This window comes from Macrosteles quadrilineatus, unplaced genomic scaffold, assembly GCF_028750875.1.
Source record: "Macrosteles quadrilineatus isolate MER2022 unplaced genomic scaffold, UCM_ALF_1.0 Scaffold_6__1_contigs__length_79288215, whole genome shotgun sequence".
Taxonomy (NCBI): domain Eukaryota; kingdom Metazoa; phylum Arthropoda; class Insecta; order Hemiptera; family Cicadellidae; genus Macrosteles; species Macrosteles quadrilineatus.
In genome coordinates, this window is record NW_026542599.1 from 46,551,326 (window position 1) to 46,573,974 (window position 22,649).

Below are 22,649 nucleotides of genomic sequence, written 5' to 3' on the forward strand. Positions count from 1 at the left end.
GACAGCTGTTCAAAGATTCATTGCGTTTGCAATGCTACCCCCTAAGGGTGCGCCCGATAGAAGCATATGCACATCAAATTAAAGGTTTTTATAAGTAGAATACAATGCCACAAATTTGGGTCGAAGGAGCTGAGGAAGAAATTTCAGCCGTTTATTACAGATTCAAAATGGCAGATTCAGGAAATCTTTTAACGGCTGTCATTTTTTACTCGATTGCCCTTTTAAGGCCCGGTTTGCGGTATTGTTTTTAGTTCAACAAGACCTTTAATTTGATATACATATCAACATATGCTTACCTTTAAGTTTTTCAACTTATTCCTACGTACTTACATCTGATCACCGTGTACATAAAAAGGTAGCTTACTATTACCAGTAACGATAGCCAAATTTTGTTGTGATATCTCTTTTCGTTTTAAAGCTAGAAAGTCGTCCTAAGACTTAAATTTTCACCCAGTATGAGCTAAAAACATAGAGTTTGTGATAAAATTAATCGATCTAACAGGATTGATAGATATTAATCTAGAGTGTTATCAAGTGATATCAATTAGAGTGTTGAGTCTTCTCTAGTAGAGTCCCTGTCACATTAACACGGAGCATATATATAAACCCTATATAACCTAAGCTCTAACTTAACCCAGCATGACCTGACATAACGGCAAATTACCATAAGGCAAAATGTTACTAGTGACGGCTCTCTTCTTGAATAGAACCATTACAGTTATAATTCGTTTTGATAAGGTGAAACAAAGAGATTAAACTGCTAAAATGTCAAGTTACTACTAAAATGTTGGCAATGAAAGAAATTTTAGGTTCTCGCTGAAAATGATTTCTTAGCTTACTCAGAATAAATACCGCAATATGCCAATAATTGTTGTCAGTGCAAGATGGGTTGGGTTAGGTTGAATTGGGACACTTTATTTTCATAACTTCATGTATTAAGGTAAATCTTATTCGAGACAGACAACGTAGTGAGGATATAAAATGTTTTGGAGATAACATTTCAGTATTTTAAATTTATTGCTGTTAGTAGAAGCTAGCAGCAGACCCTTCTTATTCAAGATAGATGTTATAGTAAACTTATTTCTCTAACAAATGAGATTTGATATACATGATAAACCCATTACTGTTAAATGCTGGCCCGACTTTACCCCTTAATGCCGCTATTCTGGTTGTGGTCAGTCTATGTTACGGGTTACCAACTTTGATTATTGTTGCTTTTGCAACCCTAGCTGTAAGGGTCCATTTAACCCAACAACATCGTTAGATGATTAACGTTTTCCTTAAGGCGGATTGTCGATTACGGAGAACATTTTTCGGGGTTTTCGAGACTTTAAAAAGGTATTGTGGTTGTTTAAGCGAGATCTGATATATCTTATTAATAACAATATTCACGCTTCGAACTGTTTCCAAGAATGTTTGTTGTCAACTAGAAAGTTAGGAACTGGGATTTGTTAATACTCCAATTTACGTTACGTTTTAAGATGTAATGTTTGAAAATGGATTGATTACCCAACGTGTACAAAATTTCAAAATAAGTACTATTCTTACTTACCTTAATGTAGAGGAAAAGAGGGGGAATACCACTAATGGTAGTGGCATTTCAAATTACAAACGTTTACTTTGCCCCTACATTACTTATGTCTGCAAAGTATTTCTATTGTAATAGGTTTACATTAGAGATTAAAAATTAATATAAAAATCATCGCAACCCAACATAAGAGTTACAAACTAGGATCAATAATGCACTTTGATGAAGAGAAAATAGAGGGGAGAAATCAAACGAGCAAAGAAAAACTTTTGAAAGATGTTATAGAGATTTACGTCTTTTTCACTACTTTAAGGTTTAAGAAATGTCTGTAAGAAGTTTTCACTGTTTCCAGTACATTGGAGCACTAAAGAAATTTTGGTTGGAAACTGGATTTTAATACTAAAAATATTTTTAAATATCCCAATCCTACATTAAAATTGCATAGTTAAATTTGCACAACAACATGACATGTTCCTCCAATGTATAAGGGAGACCACCCTTCCGTCTGCCTCTCGACGTTGCACTCGATCGGAAAGACAAACACTGAAATGGGTCATTTCAAGTAGCCTTTTATCCTTCCTCACAATAGCTCGACTGACCTCGCTTACGGCGAAAACACTTAAAACCCTCCATTGTCGTTGATATTTATTCGCAGACCGTGCAACTTTTCTCCCTGTAGTGAATAAAATATCAGCTCTGGAATTAATCCGAACCTCGGTCCCATAACGGGATTGGAGGGTAAACAATTAAGCATTGAATTCGACCGAGAGGTGAAAATAAGCGCTTATATGTCAATCATTGTACAGCTTTGGTATATTTACGCGTTATTTCGAACACAAACTAAATGAAAAAAAAAATTAAACGGGTAAGTTTTTTGTCCCGGTTTATAATCTTATCAAACAACATACCTACTACGGGAGAGATCCAGGCACTGCTTCGAAAGGCATAACTCCGAAAATGTTAATGTGCCATCCGAACAGGGATTGGGTGCGAGGGTCCCTTACACCTTTTGTTTTTAGGAGTTTTAGGACTTATATAGTATAGGTTTCAAACTACACGTGCCTTCCCATCCTTTACACTATAGTAGATGCATGCCTGCAATGTTCTGGGATTGAAACAATTCTAGAGACATGTACAACCCTTGTTAGGAGGCAGAAACGTGTCGATACCTACCCAGACACCCTGTGTGTAACTCATCAGACAAAGCAAGAGGTGATCTGGTATAGTACACGAATTAACTGAATCTTGTTACGGGGCGCCGGACCACAAAAACACCACATATGTAGCTACCACCAGATCCATCACGAGAAATACACACACAGATAATTGCAAAATAACCCCTGCCGCAGAACTCCTGCAGACTTAGCGAATTTCAATGTGTCTGATTCGATATTTACTAAAATATTTCTAAAAGCAAGACATATTTGTTCTCGGTAAAAAAAAACATAAGATTTGCCGAGTACTAAGGTTTGCTGCTACGGGGAAGGAAAAATGTTTTTTTACCAAATGGCAAACAGCATATGATGAAATAAATACGTTTGCCAAGTTTGATCCAAATATTAAGAAACAAGCAAACTAGAAATGTTTTTTTTTCTACTTAAGAATAACATGGCCATTTAAAATGTGCAGTTTTTTTTAATTTCACCTTAGTCACCATTTGAATTGTATAACAACGCCTCAAATATACAAAGTTGTTCACTTTTAAGTACCACATACCAAGTTTGTACTCGTACTCCTGTAGACCTACAACATTTTTTTCCACTTCACATCGCACTCTGGGTTTGTCTACAGTTAAACGCTTGGGTTTGGACCGTTTCCGCACACACGCGAGTAAAACCGCCATTTGACTAGTCAATAATTGACAGACGACGTCGGCCTCGTCACGTCACTGTCAAATGTAAACTGTTAACCACCTGTCCGTGACTAATTGGCAATTGTTCGGTAAACAACATCAGCCTCAAAACAACACGAGCCGTTTCGTGGCGTAAAATCAATGCTTATTGTTAGTGTTTTTCGTAAACACGAATCATCTCCATTCTGAATCGTAAAATGTTGTTTTTGTACACAATTTATCAAATAAAAGATAATTGGGAGAAGTAGGGGAGTTTAAGATGACAACATAGTTGCGTGAAAAATATATCTTTTTATTATAGTTGAAAAACGTATTGAGAAAAAAAGAGAGCATAGATTATGCCACTAGTTACTTAAATAATAAAAAAAATGACACAACTAAATGAATTGAAGAAAAATATTCTCAAGGGAAATATGAGTTAAAAAGTAAAATGCAAAAACTTAAGACACTTTACATGTATAATACAGTTACACATACATCTAGATATCCATAGCGAGCTGCACATAAACTTACACTGGACTTTAACTAAGATTGAACGCGCCAAGAACACAGTTTTATTTGCATGGGTAGTCAATGAGCTCAAGTAGTCTCAGAAACTTAACCGAATACAGGACTGGACGAAGCTGGACAATTTGTTTCGCTAAAGCATAGTCTTTGAGCCTACGCCTATGTATCTGTGGCAAGAATGAAACCACCAATACCACTAGCTTTGGCTACTAACGTCAGTATACATATAATCTGTACATACCAACTGTAGCCAGTTTTAGTAAATCAAGGAATAAGCTATTACCGTAGGTCTTAGCTTTTTTACGGCTAGTTCTCTGTTACTTTTTTGGTTAACGTACACGAAACCTGTTAAGATATTTTTAAAGATCGTTATAGGGCCGTTGTATCTCTTAAACTCAGCCTGGAGAAAAAAAACGTCCCACTTTCAATTATAACTGTCCAGGTTAATTATATTTCAGTTCAATAGACCCCTATTCAAATTTAGCTAGACACGTCCTGCTGACACCAGGTAATATTCTATTGGTGAGATAAAAAGTCTTTAGGCTTCAATGACTTGGACGGCCACATCAAAGTGCGGCCATCAAGGCTGTTGATGTCAGTAGGCAATGTCCACGATGTTCGATGCTAGCGATGTAGCAATTTGATGTGATTTCAGTTACACAACATACATATGGTATGGTATGGACAATATACAACATACATATGGACAATATGGTACGTTGTTATGTTTACACAAACATACGTTAGTGTAAACCGAACAAATTGCGTTATAGTTTACAAAATGCAGTTTATTAGATGTGTATTAAAACTACTTTAAACGTATAAGAATCATGAAAGAGTATTTTATTTGAGAATCGTTCTAATTAAAGCAGCATTACACTTAGGCTAATAAATAATAGGACATACCACTCCTTTATTGTAATATTTTTTTATTTTTTTCATAATTTAATTCAAAAAAATTCAACGATAGGGTATAATAGTTTCTTTTGCACTTCTAGTGACTAATAACTCAACTAATTTGATTCGATGAAACGCAAATGAATATTTAAAAAAAATAACATCTTGTATAGGCCTACTAAATCAATAATACCACTGCCACTTAATACAATAATAGATTAACTTTAATCTATGATACAATGTTCAAACAATCTCCTATAACTTTAAACATTTTGTTGTTAAGTTAAGACTGTTTTAAGTGGACGCCTCACAACGGTCCATTTCAATGTTCTGAATTCAGAAATGGTGGAACATGGAACTGTAACCGACGTGGAAACATGGAAACAATACCCGTGTCAAGTTCAGGTGTTACCCACTGTAAGGGTATGATGGGCACAGTCCCTGAAGCGGACAAGTATTGTTGTAAACTTTGCGATTGCATGGTAACTAATTAATTCTTCATTTAATCAAGAATTTAACTGATCAATCGAAATATGATTATTTTCACAACTAGGAATTTTATGCCAGATTTCCAAGTGTTGTTCCTAGTGAACAACACTTTGGTTCCCCAGGCTGTGATTAAAGGTAGTAATTATTTTATACAATTAGTTCAAATATCGATGATGGTAGTATGTTGGGAGTGAAATATACACTGTGACACGGTAATAAACACAAATAAGTGTAAATAACAATATCATAGTATATCCAGTAAGAACGTAAAAATTATAAATGTTTTGATACAAATTTACTTGATATCGTTAACCCTATTAAAATTGTCTAGCCCAGGATTAAAAACAATCTTTCATGTGTTAATAACATTCATTTTCACCATTTAAATTAGAAAAACAAAATAGTTATAACAGAGCTCTTAAGCATATTTATTTCTGCACATTAGGTTTTAGTAGTCGACATTATTCTGGTGTATCTGCCAACCATGATCAAAATGTATCCAATTCTACCTTAGAGCATCGAGCGAAGACAAATTGGCTGTCGATTGTGCATTGAATTTTGGATAATGAAGGAGTCATCATTATATGGATCAGCAGTATCAAATTGCTTATTCAAATATAGATCAAATTTGCTGCAATACGACGAACAATTTTTTAATTGAACCTTGAATACTATCCACTTAGTCGTGCTGAAAGGTTTGTTGACCTAGAAAGTCGGCGCAGGCTCAATGTAGTGGCAGAAGACAGGTAGCCGACACCCGGTTGTAAGATGAGAAGGATCAACAACCGGTTATGATCCGCGTGACCTTCGCCCTTGACCTTCATTGCGCATGCGCTGTTGACCGCCCCGCCCACTGTAGCACCCGATCAGGTGACTGAGTTTTGGAGGGAACTGCTACGACGCAGCCGTCACAGCTCAAAGTTAGTCTAAAGCTGGGTTTTCTTAGACGCGGAGTCGGCCAGCGGAGAGCGGACAACGGAGAGCGGAATTGAAATTAACATGGCATTCCGCTCCGCTGCTAGGAAAACAGTAACATTAAATTACCTAAGACAAGCTGAGTCCGCTCTCCGCGTTCCTCTCTCCGCTGGCCGACTACGCGCCTAGGAAAACCCAGCTTAAATTTATGAAAGGCTTTTACATCAGTTAAGTTAACGAGTTATAAGTAGAATCCTTCAACATGTAAAAAAGCTGCTTCTAAACAAAGAGGGTAAAATTAAACCCGTGTGGGAAATATTAATATTCCCCCTACACCTAACCTTACATTTAATAAAACAGAGGTGACCGGACAGCGATCGTCCACATGTTATGGCACGCGAACGATTTTATACAGCTACACTACGTTATGTTTTGATTCTATTTGCTATATTGATTTCAAATGTAAGTAAGGGTTTAAGGTATCTTTTAGAATAAAATCATAAGTACAGTGATTTTGAACAGAACATGCATTAGCGTCACATATACAACTTTTTAGGTTTGCTTAGAGAAATTTAAACCACTTATCTGAATTATAATAAAATAATATTGTCCGACTAAGTAGTAAAATTAAGTTAAGTTTCTAAACTGAATGCTCGACATGTAACTAACACTGTATAATACAGAAGGTCTGTATAGTAGGGATGGATGCGTTCTATATGGAATAAATGAGTAATGTTGTAAACTACGACACACCTTAACTGTTTTAGGCGTAACTTACGTTTTGACGTTGAAATCACAACGAATTGCTACATCGCAAGCAAGACATCAAACATCGTGAAGGTTAGCCTACTGACATCAAGAGACCAGACTGCTGCACTTTGATATGTAGTCTAAAGGCTAAATACTTAATCAATCATCTATCTACCACCATTGATTCCTTGTAGCGACGCTAATAGTACGTTTCCCCTTTACGCTATATAAACATTGTGTAATCAGAACATATTTTATTTACCCAAGACACACTGCAAAGTTTACAACAATACTTGTCCGTTTCAGAGACTGTACCCAGCATACCCTTACAGTGGGTAACACCTGAACTTGACACGGGTATTGTTTCCATGTTTCCACGTCGGATACAGTTCCATGTTCCACCATTTCTCCCCTCGTGACACTGTAGCTGACCTTTGTGATGTGTAAAGCAATCTAACTTTAACTAGAAATGTGAAACGTCAAAAGATATTGTGTGAGAATTGTAACAAAAGGTGGATATCGTAAATAACGATACGATAAAATTATTTACATAAGAACACATTACTAATAAATGCCCTCCCTGCTAAATTTTATCCCCACTAGTTTCAACAATTATATCATAATGTTACACTGTTGGAAGATAAAAATATGGTCTAGTTAATCTAGTTGTTGAATAAAATTAAGTATATAAATGGTAGCCTACTAGTCTACCAGTTTTCAAAAATGTGCCCAATAAATAATTAATAAATATTCCTAAACACAATAACTTTTCAAATAATATAGCATGTATAATAAATATATATTATTTACGGCATGAGGGAGTTTCTTACAGCATTTAAATGTTTTAAATATTCTGTGTATTCTGTGTATGTATATATATACATATATATATATATATATATATATATATATATATATATATATATATATATATATATATTACTGTACAACTAAAGTGTACTTCCGCCAGCTAGTTTAGTTTTTCTAATGTGCAAAAACTACTAGTTTCAATTGCGTTAAAATCGAAATAATTTACCCAGAGCTACTATAGCCACATAACCTACAATTCAGATGGGGGGATTTATGTCTGATTTCATTTCCGATATAGATTTACAGTATTTGGGCTTCACCCCAAGCTTTCAAAACAGTGGGATGAGGGGTTTCAAAGAAAATTCGGATTGGTCTCAAAGGCAACAAAAAATTTGATCAGAATATTTCTAATTGGTGGTAATGGAATTGTTTACAGAAATATTAAACTGAAACTAGCTTTTTTGGAGCACCTTTGATAACGTATTGTTACAAAACAGGGGTAAATACATAAAGGCTAAAAATGTATTAGCCAATTTAGTTTATACCGTAAAGTGTATATCCCAAATGGATACAGTGTAGCTATTACCATAGTAATACCTATTACCCGACGATAAAGTAATTACCTATAATACTATACATTAATAGTGAATCAAAATTGACGATGATCGTTTAGCGAGAAAATTGCAATGAGTGATACTGAAATATAGATTGTCTCAGTAAATTACGTTTATACACTTGTTAAAAATGTTATATGTACACGATTAAAAATATTTTCATTTCTCTGCAACAATTAATATATTTAAACGATTTTCGAACTGAGTTTTGTTCGTTTAAATAATTGTCAATTGGTTTCTTGAACAGTTACGACTATAGAAAAGATATTGAAAGGAAGGGTTCAAAAGAAAAGCATATTAACAAATATAATCATCTTAAGGCGTATTAGTGGGGAGTGTTGGGAGTTTTAATTTATGTTCCTTTCAAGACTACCTTAAGACCTACCTCCTAAAAGTGCTATTTGTCATAATTCTTTTTACGCTGTTGAAGTAAACAACTCCAGCTCAACAATGTAGTTAACAAACAACTCTTTAGAAAGCACAGGTAAGTATATAACTAAAAAATTGATTGCGGTTTTCAACACAACAAAATCTCAAAACATAACCTATATTGAGGTCCGTGAAGTTAGCCCCCCCCCATAAAAGCACTAACAATTAAACTAGTATTAATGGTTAGTGCTTCGTTAGTACTGGTTAGTGCTTCAACTCCCATCGTTAGTGCTCTTACGGTTCAGGAGCTATAAGCGAAAAACTGTGGGGGGGGGCCAACTTCACGGAAGTTAGCCCCCCCCAGTAGTAATATGTGAGCACTAACTTTTAAAACTGTACCAACGGTTAGTGCTTCGTTAGTGCTGGTTAGTGCTTCAACTCCCATCGTTAGTGCTCTTACGGTTCAGGAGCTATAAGCGAAAAACTGTGAGGGGGGGGCCAACTTCACGGAAGTTAGCCCCCCCCCCAGTAGTAATATGTGAGCACTAACTTTTAAAACTGTACCAACGGTTAGTGCTTCGTTAGTGCTGGTTAGTGCTTCAACTCCCATCGTTAGTGCTCTTACGGTTCAGGAGCTATAATCGAAAAACTGGGGGGGAAGTTAGCCCCCCCCCCCCAGTTTTTCGGTTATAGCTCCTGAACCGTAAGAGCACTAACGATGGGAGTTGAAGCACTAACCAGCACTAACGAAGCACTAACCGTTGGTACAGTTTTAAAAGTTAGTGCTCACATATTACTACTGGGGGGGGGGGCTAACTTCCGTGAAGTTGGCCCCCCCCACAGTTTTTCGCTTATAGCTCCTGAACCGTAAGAGCACTAACGATGGGAGTTGAAGCACTAACCAGCACTAACGAAGCACTAACCGTTGGTACAGTTTTAAAAGTTAGTGCTCACATATTACTACTGGGGGGGCTAACTTCCGTGAAGTTGGCCCCCCCCCCACAGTTTTTCGCTTATAGCTCCTGAACCGTAAGAGCACTAACGATGGGAGTTGAAGCACTAACCAGCACTAACGAAGCACTAACCATTAATACTAGTTTAATTGTTAGTGCTTTTATGGGGGGGGGGGCTAACTTCACGGACCTCCTATATTGTAGGCTAGCCAAGCTTAAACAGTATTTCAACAATATGCATGTAGGTAGGGAGCTCAAAATGCAATAAAAAATGACAAATGCAACTGCATCGTACCAAGGCATGTCGGGAAATATGACATTGGAAAGTGGGGCGTTGTACTCATAGCGACATACATGCAGCATCAGGCCACATTCTTCTAAAGGTAGTGTCTGCCTTCCAGGATATGAACCGACCTTTGAAGAGAGAAACTTCTCATTTATTGTAACATCTGAATTCCTTGTTGACGTATGTTTTATTCCTTATTCTGTTAAGTTTACGACTTTTAGGACGCTTATGTCGCCTAAACATGTCTCTCTTTTTGTTTATACAGTGTGTAAACTAAGTATTGAAACAAATATGTATTTTTTACATCAAAAATACTTTTTAACCCCCCTAACAGGGTAGGGGGTAGGGGTGACTTGTTGTTTTCAAATAGCAACCCCTATAGAGTGACCCCTCATTTCGAAGGGTTTGTCAAAAGAAACACAATGACGCAAACCCGAGGTGGATATCTCACCCCTAGCCAAAATGGCAGGTATTCCAAAATTTTATTTATGTGAAAAAGCACAAATTTAAAAAATATGGAAACAAATCTGTATTTTTTTATCAGAATTAGATAGAAATATTCTGTTTTTGGCATTGATTGTTAACAAAGGTTCCGCAATTTTTTACATCACAAATATTTTTAACCCCCTAAAAGTGTAAGGGGTGGGAGGTGACATTTTTCTTAAAAAATAACAACCCCTATTGAGTGACCCTTCATTTTGAAGGGTTTGTCAAGACATAAGCAATAGTGCAAATCCGAAGTCAATATGTCACCCTTAGCCAAAATGGCAGGTATTTAAAAATTTGATTGGGTGAAATGGGTGCTTTTCAACCCAATCAAATTTTAAATACCTCCCATTTTGGCTGGGGGTGACATATCGACTTCACCATTGCGTATGTCTTAAAAACCCCTTCAAAATGAAGGGTCACTCAATAGGGGTTGTTATTTGGAAAAATAAGTAACACCCTACCCCCTACCCTGTTGGGAGGTTACAAAATATGTTTGATGTAAAAAAAATTGCGGATCCTTTGTTAACAATCAATGCCACAAACAGAATATTTCTATCTAGTTCGGTTTAAAAAGTACAGATTTGTTTCAATACAGAATTTACACACTGCATATTACAAACTTCGCTTTAAAGACAAAATTTTAAAATATATAGTTATATTTGGCCTTAAGAGTTGAAAGGGTAGATGGATAAATAAATGACATAGGCACACTTAAATGATAGTGGGAGTACATGTCTTTAAATTATTGTTCTGGCTGAACCATAAAGATAATGTATCTATTTGCTGGGGATTTCTCATCCTATTGTAACATTTAAAGCATTTTATTATGTTTTTCGACGCACGGCTGCTCGAGAAATGTTGATATGTATCAACTAAGTATTTCTGTCTTATTTGAGGGTGTATTTAAACGTATGCCCTTTTCTGACGTTACCTACGTACCTGCAATACAATACTTCTAATTATTAGGTACTACAAATGGAACGCTTCATATAGGCTATTATATAATAACCTTAAATATAAATATTTTAACTCTATAGGTACAAAGGAAAAAAAAAACTATTATTTTAGGGTGTGTAAGTTAAACTTAGAGGGTTACGGACACCATTCTTTGATGATTGTCATCATCAGGACAAAACTAAGTCCCCGTTTGGTAATACTATTAATATATACCAACCGTAATACAATTTTGCACTTATCTAACTAGTTTATAAATGAAAAGACACAAGGATAACTTACGGTTGCTTCAAAGCATGAGTGATCTCCCAGGACTTACCTGTTAAGAAACAAATAATTTGTTAGCAAATAGAACGATAAATAAATAAAATAATTACCCTACAGTCACATCATATTTTACATACAAAACACAAAATTGTATTTGTATTATTGTATTTAGTCATTTGTTTTTACAAAATCCTCTCTTCTGTGTAGAAGCTCTTACGTTTGACACAATTTTCCACCCGAAACACGTCGAGAGCGTTTGGGTCTAAAGTTTCCGATATGCCTACTATGCAAATACAACACACAAACAATCAATGTTTGTCTAAGTGAACTGTTAAGTTAAGGGGGTATGTTTTATCTATGGTGGAAGGGTGGTAGTTGCTTTAAATGCGTATAACTAATGGCGTTCTTTTATATGTAAAAAATTAGAGTTCATTTTAAAAGTATTTGAACGCTTCGTGACCATCAAAATAACAAGATATTTTTGAACAATAAAAAAAATCCGTAAATAAGATTGTAAATAATCTGTAGCCTTGATATTTCCATTTTCATGTAACTATTGAAGCCAGTTTTCGAACAGTTGGAATGAGCCTAATCACGCCACCGACGGAATTTGCTTCTTTAATATACCGAATACAGTTGTATTAAAACTATATCTGTAACTAGGTATAATGGTAGTTACAATAATATAGGATTGTTTACTAAAAATCCGTCAAATAGATGTTTCACCAGTGTCTTCTTTTTTACATGTTTTAAATAATTTATTTAGGTACGAAATAAAAAAAAAACCATAACTACTAATTTTTGTATAACATTTGTATCCAAATATAATTTTTTATTTGGTAAAGTTACCGGAGTAATTTAAAGCGAAAAGTTACGTAGTGCTTGACTACAGCTAATTTATTTTCGCCCTGGTTTTAAAAGGACTGTAACACCGAAACATATACATTGAAAACATCCGTTGTCACTGCAGTACGAAAACATTCGTTTACGAGGACATACTTTCCGATTATAATTTTAACCCAAACACTCCAAACCCCCACACACCTTCTTGCTCCTGACGGTACTTCTTCAAGTAGAGGACGGCTCCTTCCTCGGCTACCGACGAGCAACTTTGATGTTTGGGAGAGCGAGTGACGCCCAGCAAAGGTAAACAGAAGTTGAAACACATTTGGGGCGTCAACAATAACACTTGGGTATGCAGATAAACACTTAACCGCCTATAACTACCTCTGTAGCGTTCAAACTTGTGTATCACTGCTAGAGTACTATAAACTAACGATTGGTAAAATAACACATCGAAAACAATAATAATAATACCACTTAATAAATGCCATTATACTATTACCAATTATCTATATATATTTGTTTATAATTTTGTGCAACATGTACCTAAACGTTGACTATTTTGAACGAACTAAATAATGCTAGCAAAGTTGCGCCAATTACAAAGCAAAACAGTTAATAACTGAAAGAACTGTTAAGAACGGATAAATCTTAGTTTTTGCAAAATTCTAATTGATTTTAATTACACGAAAAAAAAACACATTGCTTATATTCACACATCACGAATGGCGAAATTAATAGATAGCGCTAAAACAAAAGAATTATTCATATTTAATAAGAAACAGATAAGTTATCAGTGCGCTTATATGAACATGTTTAAGTATGATTCACAGTAAACCAATGAACACTCCAACAATACAGTCTCCCCTTAATCAAGACATACAATCGACCACGGTATTTTTACCTTTTATATGCTTATCAAGATATAAATGCGCCGCAGTAAACTACGACGTTTTATAATTCAAAATGCAGTATCCAAGCTTTGTTACTATAAAATGTGTTATATTACAAACAAAGATGACCGAAAATACCGCTAAATGTAAATGGTCCACTAAATGACCTATGGCCGTTTTAAAACTACCCTTTCCTATTCAGTTCTTACAATTGTACAGATTGACTTAACAATACTGTTTACTTACTTAACAGTATTGTTTTGTCACTTTACAGTACAAGTTTAGACCAATGAGGTCCAAGGATTGAGAGAAAAGAAGTAAAACCGTAATGTTTCGAACATCAACTTATCAGCTGTTGAGGACAATTTAATTGATTAAATAATGAGTGAGTGGGTGGGACAATGAGTCGTTGCATCACAATCAGTGGCAATGAGAGGTTATAAAGGAAAACATAACCGCTCTTAGACGTTATGAGTGGTGATTATTAGTTAAAAACGGTCTGGGTAAAGTAATGCACGCAACTCGCGTAATTAGTCTCTAAGACACTCGTAGAACGATGCGTGAACTACTATAACGTAATTTAATTCGGACTTCCATTTAACCGGTCTTACTACTCAAATTAGTCCGGAAAATGAGGGTTTACTGTACCAGTGAATAGCACATTTGTAACCAGGTCTATCGTCTACCAACCACTTTGCCGACACAAAACACCAAGTGACTACTTTACCGACACAAAACACCAAGTGACTACTTTACCGACACAAAACACCTAGTGAATACTTTACCGACACAAAACACCAAGTGACTACTTCACCGACACAAAACACCAAGTGACTACTTTACCGACACAAAACAACCAAACTCTCGCACCATAAAGTTACTACTGACAGCTCCGTCACGTAGTCGCTGGACTGATAAGGCAGGATGTGGACACGCGACCTTTACTGATAGCACGGCATTGATAACAGCATTACAATAATAATGACTACGCAATAACAGTGTGTGTTGGTTGCTGCTGAAAACTTTCGAAAATCATTTAAGATAGACGAACATAAATTTAAATATTTTTTTAGAATAGGAAAAAATATTTACTTCTCTCAGGATCGAACTAGTGGTCTTCTGATTACTGTACACGCACTATGACTTCATTATCATTCTACAACTACATTTCGGGGACAAATATGAACAAAATACGTAGGTAATCACAACGCAAGCTTACACAGGTAAAGGAAACTGTATGGATTAGAAACATAAACAAATGACGTCACTGGACTGCATTTTATACCAACATTTTATGTTTTCGACGTTTTTTGGCAGTTCCAATTGAAATAATAATACAAACCTGTTTACTTTCGTGCCAGTGACGCGTAAATTGTTTATATATTATCCATACCGTTCCTGTTATGATATTCGTGGTAAAACATAATACTATGACGGCAACAAACTTCTTTCAGGAACAAACCAGAAACCTTCCGACTCTATCAAAACACTATAACCACAGTATCGTTACATAATTCTACTGGAGGTAAAATACCATTTATAACACAAAATATCATCACAACCCAATATGAAAATATTTCTCTTCGGACTATCAATTTAAATATAAACCACATAAGACGCACATCGAATAGCGGGGATTGGCAAAACATCAATTTGGGTAAAAGTGAAGCGGAAGGAGACAAGATACCCTTCTCAGGTTTCTAGCGTTGGAGATGGACAAAGTATCGCATGGCACATTACTTCATCACTATATCGACCGACCCATCTCTTCCTTCAACTCTTACAGAGAATAAGGCTTGAAACCTATAGTCAACGGTTGAAACTGTATAGGTTCAACTATTGACTTTAGTGTTTCATCTATTTTAAATAAATACAAATTGAGTTTCTTTTGAAAATACCCTGGATTTATGCAATATTTATCACTTTTACACAACAGGAAAGCTAACTGATGGACCTTCTAGGTAAAGGTCTCATTAATTCAGGAGTAACAAAATTGGGAAACCAAAACGCGATTAATTTTGATTGGATGTTGTTTTATTGTCAGAAGGTAACGCTTAGGTAACCTTAGTTGATCGCTGTCCCAAAGAAAAAAAAAAAAACGGGTACACCGTAATTGTACAGTTAAATTTTTACTTTATTTTGAATAAATTTTGAATAAACCACACTCTTTATATACTTGATATATATTGTACTGTGATAATCATAATACAAAAGAGATAAATATCCATTATAATATATAAAAATGAATTATTTTAACAATAAAATATAACTATACAAATATTCAACAACTAAAATAAAAAGAAACCAGAAATCAGATTATGAATATTTTCTCGCAGAAGAGAGACTGAAAAGGAAGGAAAATCGGGTTTAAGTCCTTTGGGATCTTCTGTCTTCTTTGAAAAACGAGAAAAGCCCGAGAGTCCCTCAGCTCTACACTGTGGTTCGCTCGATTACCAATAATTATTGTTGTTACTGAGAAATACCCCCGCCGCAGCAAACCTGCAAGTTAAGCAAATTTCCATTCGCCGAATTGGATTTTCACTCAAATATTTCGTAAAAAAATATAGATTTATTTCCGATTTAAATAACATGATAACGTGTACTTAGGTTTGATGCTACAAGGTCTCATGAGACCTCCGGTAAAAGTTTATATGGGACATTCGCTAAAAGGGGAACAAGGACAAATATATTAATCTAACATGGAAACTAAAACTTTTCGCACGCAATGTTAACCTTTCTCGTCGAATACCTAACCTCGCAATACAATAGAGGACGTGATTTTGAAATACCGTGATAGTCGTGGGATTTCAAATATGAATACGATGGAATGTAATAACTTTGCATTACTGTTACTGTAATATGATAAGTTATTTTGACAAAGTAGAATAAACAAAATTACAATCGTCGTCTTCATCCTATATTGTCGAAGTTATTGCACGTCATATGAGACAGGTAACTTGCAATAAGCTTACATAACTGTATTTTCAGATGAGTTATCTTGCCAGGTATCTTCCAATATTGCCAAAGTTATTAGACGGCCAAGATGAGACAGGTGATATGCAATAAGCTTACATAACAGTATTTTGTGATGCCGTGACAGACCACAATATGATTTGACAATAAACAATTGTGGTTTAAAGTTTAGTATTGGTTCTGTCTTAACCAAACCCAGCCCAAGCTAACCTAAAATAACCAAATCCTTGACTTGTTAATACTTATAAAATTTCGACCAGAACAATAATTACATAATTTCAAAATAAAAGTTAAAGTTGTAGTGAATTGACGAAAGTGACCCGGGTTATCTTCTAATGTGCCACTAGTATCCAAGTAGGTATATTTTCCAACATATTATATTATCCGGTTACGTGTGTATAGGCCTACACGCGGCAAGATAACATGTCACATGTCTCATATTTGACAATTTGACATCCAATAACATTGGAAATACGAGACGTCGCCTTCTTTGTATTTAAAATGCTACGTTCGACTAGGCGATTCGACTATTACATACATCTAATTGCTCTAACAAGTGTTATTTTCTGGCTAAAATAGATGATCAAACTGTCTAGTGAGTTTTTTTATCATCACAGAATAAAAAATGCAACTGGTTCTGTCAATAACGTTCACATAAAATAAAGATTTCCATGCATGTTTTAATTAACGAACACACGCGATGACTGGCATTCAATGAATAAAATTGGAATGCGGATTGAATGTATATTGTCGGGTCTATCGGCGTTCCACAGGGCTGAATCAAAACAACCCGTCCTTTGCTCTTAATTATTGGACATTGGAGAGCGCTTGGTTGGTGGATAGAACTGTGGAATGAACGGGCCTTTCGCCTACCAATAGCTCAAATCCGGCAACACAAAATAGAGCCGAATAGTTTTCAGCTGCACAAATCGGCGATTGGTATCGATTGGTATTCTGTAATGCAAACCACCTATTAATTATCTCCTTGACAGTTCGATTCTGATTAAAGTCAGCTTTTTGATGGTTCTAAACTGAACCGACCTGTACTTGAACATTGGACTTATATACTAATGGATAAACCAAAGACCATTTAATTTCTTCAACGGTATGTGTGGTGCGATTTTTACTATTAATTTAATAGTCATCTCAACACAATTAACGCGGCCGACATATATTAAAAAGATGTATGTACAATATCATAAAAGACCAATGATCTGGACCCATTTACGAACAATTAAAACGGTTACTGATCAGTTCTTAAGCGGAAGGATCGAACTAGCGACCTTCGATTGCCAAACGAGCACTAAATTCAAGGCTTGCAATACTTGTCTGTGCTTAAAGAGGAGATAACTTAGAGATCCTTAATGGGTTCTCAACCCACTAAACAATTACGTAAGAAGAAGTATATCGTCGGGTACAGCAGGAAGGTAGAGTGGGGGGAGGTCACATGTTATTATCGTTCAAAGCAACCTCAGCCTAAGTGGATTACTACTTACTTATCAGCAATGTTTGGGATTTCCCTGAGCGCTACTGATAACTGTGGTTACCTTGAAGCATCAACGTCGCCGGAACAATAACCTCTCGGGCTACTGCTCTAGTTAGATGAAATATTCTGGGCAGTGTATCAATGAGTGTATAGTTCAAACGACAGACATTGATTTTTTAGTTACGACTTTACACTTATTTTTTTATAGAATTCTTAAGCGAAATTTATTTAGACGTTTAAAACATGTTGCGGAATGTGAATCATTAAAACACTAACTCATTAATCCTATTTCATTAATTTATTTTTCATTCATACCCTACCTCATTAATCCTATTCATTATTGTATGTTTCATTTTCCCTATTCTATTGCATTAATTGATTTTTCGATACTTCCATTATCTGTATATGGACCAGTTGTAGTATACTATTTATATAACAAAACATAGTTGAAATATTTACTCACAAAATGTTTTACTGTCTACAATATTCGATTTCTCCCTGCAACTGAGATTGTTTATGTGACATAAACGATGCTAAAACCAAAACCAACAAGTAATCCTATCAGTTTGGCTTGGTTATTTGACGCATTCGTCAGAAATCATTCATTAACATCAGCTGTTGATGACTTCATTCAATGGTCTATTCCTATTCCAATTCTGGCAAAATCTTTAACAAGGGGAGGGAATGTTTAGTTCTATCAATAGTCATAGGTAGTGCATTGTATGAAACACACTTTTACAATGTGGTGTACACTGTACCCTAATTCAACGGATGACAATTAACCACTTGATGGAAAAGGCCCATTTCGGGTCGCGTTCCAGACAGGCTCACAGGAGCCATCCGAACTGGACCCCTACAATTCGACTGACTCCAACCAATAAATCTTGAGTTCAAAATATATCTTCAAATAAAATTATTTATTAAGACTAATAATCTTGAATCGAATCAATTTGTACGCTAAACGTTAAAATAATATTAGTAATATCATTTGACTAAAATAAAAAATAAAAATAAATGTTTAAGCCTGTTTTGAAAAAAAAAATGAGTTTGAAGACCTTTTGACAACTGTACGTATGATTTGATGTGTTTTTGGGTGGGCGACTAGTTACATTTTCAATACCTATGTTGAATATACCTAAGATAATTACAACAATAGGTTTTGGTGGGTTCAGTCCTGTGGAACTGTGATAAGAATTTCAATGACTTTTGTGTCTACCTCGACGAGAGCCGCGTTCTAGAATCAACCAAAATTCAATTTTTGATTTATTTATATTGTGACTGGTTTACTGTAGTAGGATTGTGTTAACTGTTGCCGTCTCTTGATTGTTGTTGTGTGTATGCATTCTATTCTGAAATAACATTTTGCAATGTCCTTAAAACGACGATATTTATAAATAGGATCTTTTCCTGTATGTTTTGCACCTTAAAAGGTCTTCTATTGAAGGTTTACGCAATCCTCTAAAAATGCTATAACCTCAAAGAGCTTACATTGTACTGTAAAACAATTGTATATTTTATGTACCACATGTAGCCTATTAAAAAATAACTATCTTCGAAAACGACAACCAAACTGAAAAAGGTAGCCTAATCATTTCATATTACGATGTTACTTTCTCTTCAAATTTAACAACCTTTTAATTAATATTAGAACCAACATATATTACAGCACATACTACAGACAAATTAATGGTATATTGTCTGTGATTACAGTAACTTAACCCCGTTCCCCCTTGTATTAGATCGCACTGTATTAATATTGAGAACGCACTAATACAAAATAAATCAAAAATATATGTCAACGAAGGAAATAATGTTGAGCTAAGCTCCGGTCCCCAGGAGCATTATGCCTATTTGAAACTCGTCGTGCTTAGCAACGCCCAGCAAGCAACAAAACTTCAAAGGAAGCTGTGAGCCGGCCGAGGCCGAACGAGAGCGTAGGAATCAGAGAGGGAAATGTTGCTTTGAGTGATTAACCATCTAGTATATGTTCACATATGTACACAAGGAAAATATACTTTTGGTAATGTTTCACATTTGCTATGCTAAATGTTCCTTTTATTCAATGCATGTGGTAACGCGTAACTTGTACAAAGTAAGTATGACATATTTCAGTGAGACTATCTTCTTTATGCACGTTACAAAATTTTTTTTGATTAACACTGGAAAGTAAATTTATTTTTATGAAAAAAAAAAACAGGTTACCGATTATTAATCGCTTAGCGCAATAGTACTATCATTGACTTTGGATTGTGCACGTAGACTCCTCTTATGCCATAGAACATCGCTAATTCGAACCTCGATAATTCACAAACCTCTATAATTAGTAATGTTTGTATGTTCCCCTCGGAAAACCTCGAAAAATTTGAAAAATAATATACCGATGGTTCAAAGTGAATTTTATGCTTAATGCAGCCTCTACAATTCGAATTTGCTACATACAATGCTACAATTCAAATGTTGTTGCTGTAATTCGCACTGTGTTACCGTAAGCCTCTGCAATTCGAATTCAGGGCAAAAAATGCGCCTTTTGAAACATGAAATGACGCTCTTATTGATGTTCCCATGATGTGTTCATTAGTCTCCGTTCTCTCAAACTCTCTACACTTAAAACTGGGACCTCCATAATTCGAATTTTATTTATTCTGACCTCTATAATGCAAACTTATCTACATTCTAAACTTCCTATAGTTCGACATATATTTTATTTCCTCTTAAATTCATATTTACACAAGTCCTGTAATTGTCTAAGACTGGGCCATGAGACTAAAAATCCATAGTGGAGTACGTTTAATCTATGCTATTTACTTTGTAAAACCTAATAAAAGTACTCTAAAACGTAATATTCTCGGAAACAACAGTAAACTAAAACATCTCAGTTCCTAACAAGATTCGAGAACGGTTGAGAAGAATTATGAAGTAATCTCTACTTCCGGCGAGAAGTCGAATAAAAACTCAACGACGGCTCTTAACTCTTCTTCATCTTCAACTATACTTTCCCGCACTTCTCGTGAAATGTTGCTCATGTAAAAAGTTATATCTTTGTTAATTACTACCCAGGCATAGCAAGTTAGAAAATCGTTACTTCAACATAAGGCCAAAGTTCTAACAGAGTTATTACAAAGACTAGTTTCACAATTGGGCAAAATACAAATCTTTGACGAATTTTGCTAAAAGAGAAGTTGTAAAAAACACCGGGACGTACTAGTGATACCCCCAGATATAAGTCTACATGTTCAGTGTTTAAATCATGGTATTATCACATAAATTGAGGTGTGGCAGAGTTTGAGCCCGAGTGTCTAATACATAAGTGCCAAGCTCCAACCACACTGTTAGAAGATGTAAAACATCATATATAAAGATTTTTCTTTGTCTACCCCATTGAAATTCTACTCAAAATTATAACATCTCCAAACTAAGTTATAGCAGCCAATAAAAAAATAAAAAAAATAAAAAAACTATCACCCTTTCCACAGCCAGATAAACAGGTTCAGAAAACGCAAATCGCTAAAACAATGTTAAAACAAGAGCTTGATGAAGTGTTTGTTTCGCTCAGTCAACGTCGATCTCATACTCGTGTGTTTGTTTAAAACAAACACGCTTGCAACTAGCGATGTTGTTGAAATCAGCTGGGCAAGCCCCCGGAAACCCAACGGCTTGTATAAATAACTAGGTGGCGTTCGCAGAGGCATCCACAAAATTGAGCGGAGTCATCAAGGGTTTATATTATATCGTTTTGGTCATACTGCAGTAATACCAGTCATTTTTAATGCATGCCTTGCGAGTCTAAAGTAGCATTTTTACTCTTTAGGAAGTAAAAATAAATTTTATCCTCTATGGAGTAAAAATCTGCTGTTCTCAACTCAGTTATAAATTTCGATTGTAAACGATTGCATGTATCGAAAATATGTATCGATTCGTGCATCGTATTATTTTAACCTACAGTCTACAGTCTACAGTATACAGTCTCTTCCCATAGCATTTTAGCATTGCAGATACATTAATCCATTCCCTCACTCAACACTGCTCACCTTTACTACTTCCTTCACCACTTCCTACGTCACGGACCTGTTTACCTCCCTTCCCATAGCATTTTATGATTGCAGATACATTAATCTAATCGTCATAAACAGTTCCAACACTCCGGACTGCTCGCCTTTACTACTTCCATCACCACTTCCTACGCCAAGGACCTGTTTCCCTCCCTTTCCGTAGCATTTTATGATTGCAGATACCTTAATCTAATCGTCAAAAACAGTTCCCACACTCCGGACAGCTCGCCTTGACTACTTACTTCATCACTTCCTACGTCGCGGACCCGTTTTCCTCCCTTCCCATAGCATTTTATGTTTGTTGATACCTTAATCTAATGGCCATGAACAGTTCCCACACTCCAGACTGCTCGCATTTACTACTTCCTTCACCACTTCCTACGTCACGGACCTGTTTACCTCCCTTCCCATAGCATTTAAGGATTGCAGATTCCATTATCTAATCGTCATAAACAGTTCTTACACTCCGGACAGCTTGCCTTACCTACTTCATTCGCCTCTTCCTACGCCACGGACCTGTTTCCCTCCCTTTTCATAGCATTTTATAATTGCAAATACCTTAGTCTAATCGTCATAAACATTTCCCACACTCCGGACAGCTAGCCTTGACTACTTCCTTCATCATTCCTACGTCGCGGACCCGTTTTCCTCCCTTCCCATAGCATTTATGTTTGTTGATACCTTAATCTAATAGTCATGAACAGTTCCCACACTCCAGACTGCTC

The 22,649-nt window shown here is 35.7% G+C and overlaps 1 protein-coding gene across 8 annotated transcripts in view; it reads right to left on the minus strand.

Moving 5' to 3' along the window:
- LOC128996290 (multiple PDZ domain protein-like) overlaps window positions 1–22,649 on the minus strand; it is a 395,615-nt gene that overhangs the window by 98,212 nt on the left and 274,754 nt on the right. The gene's annotated exons all lie outside the window — the stretch shown is intronic.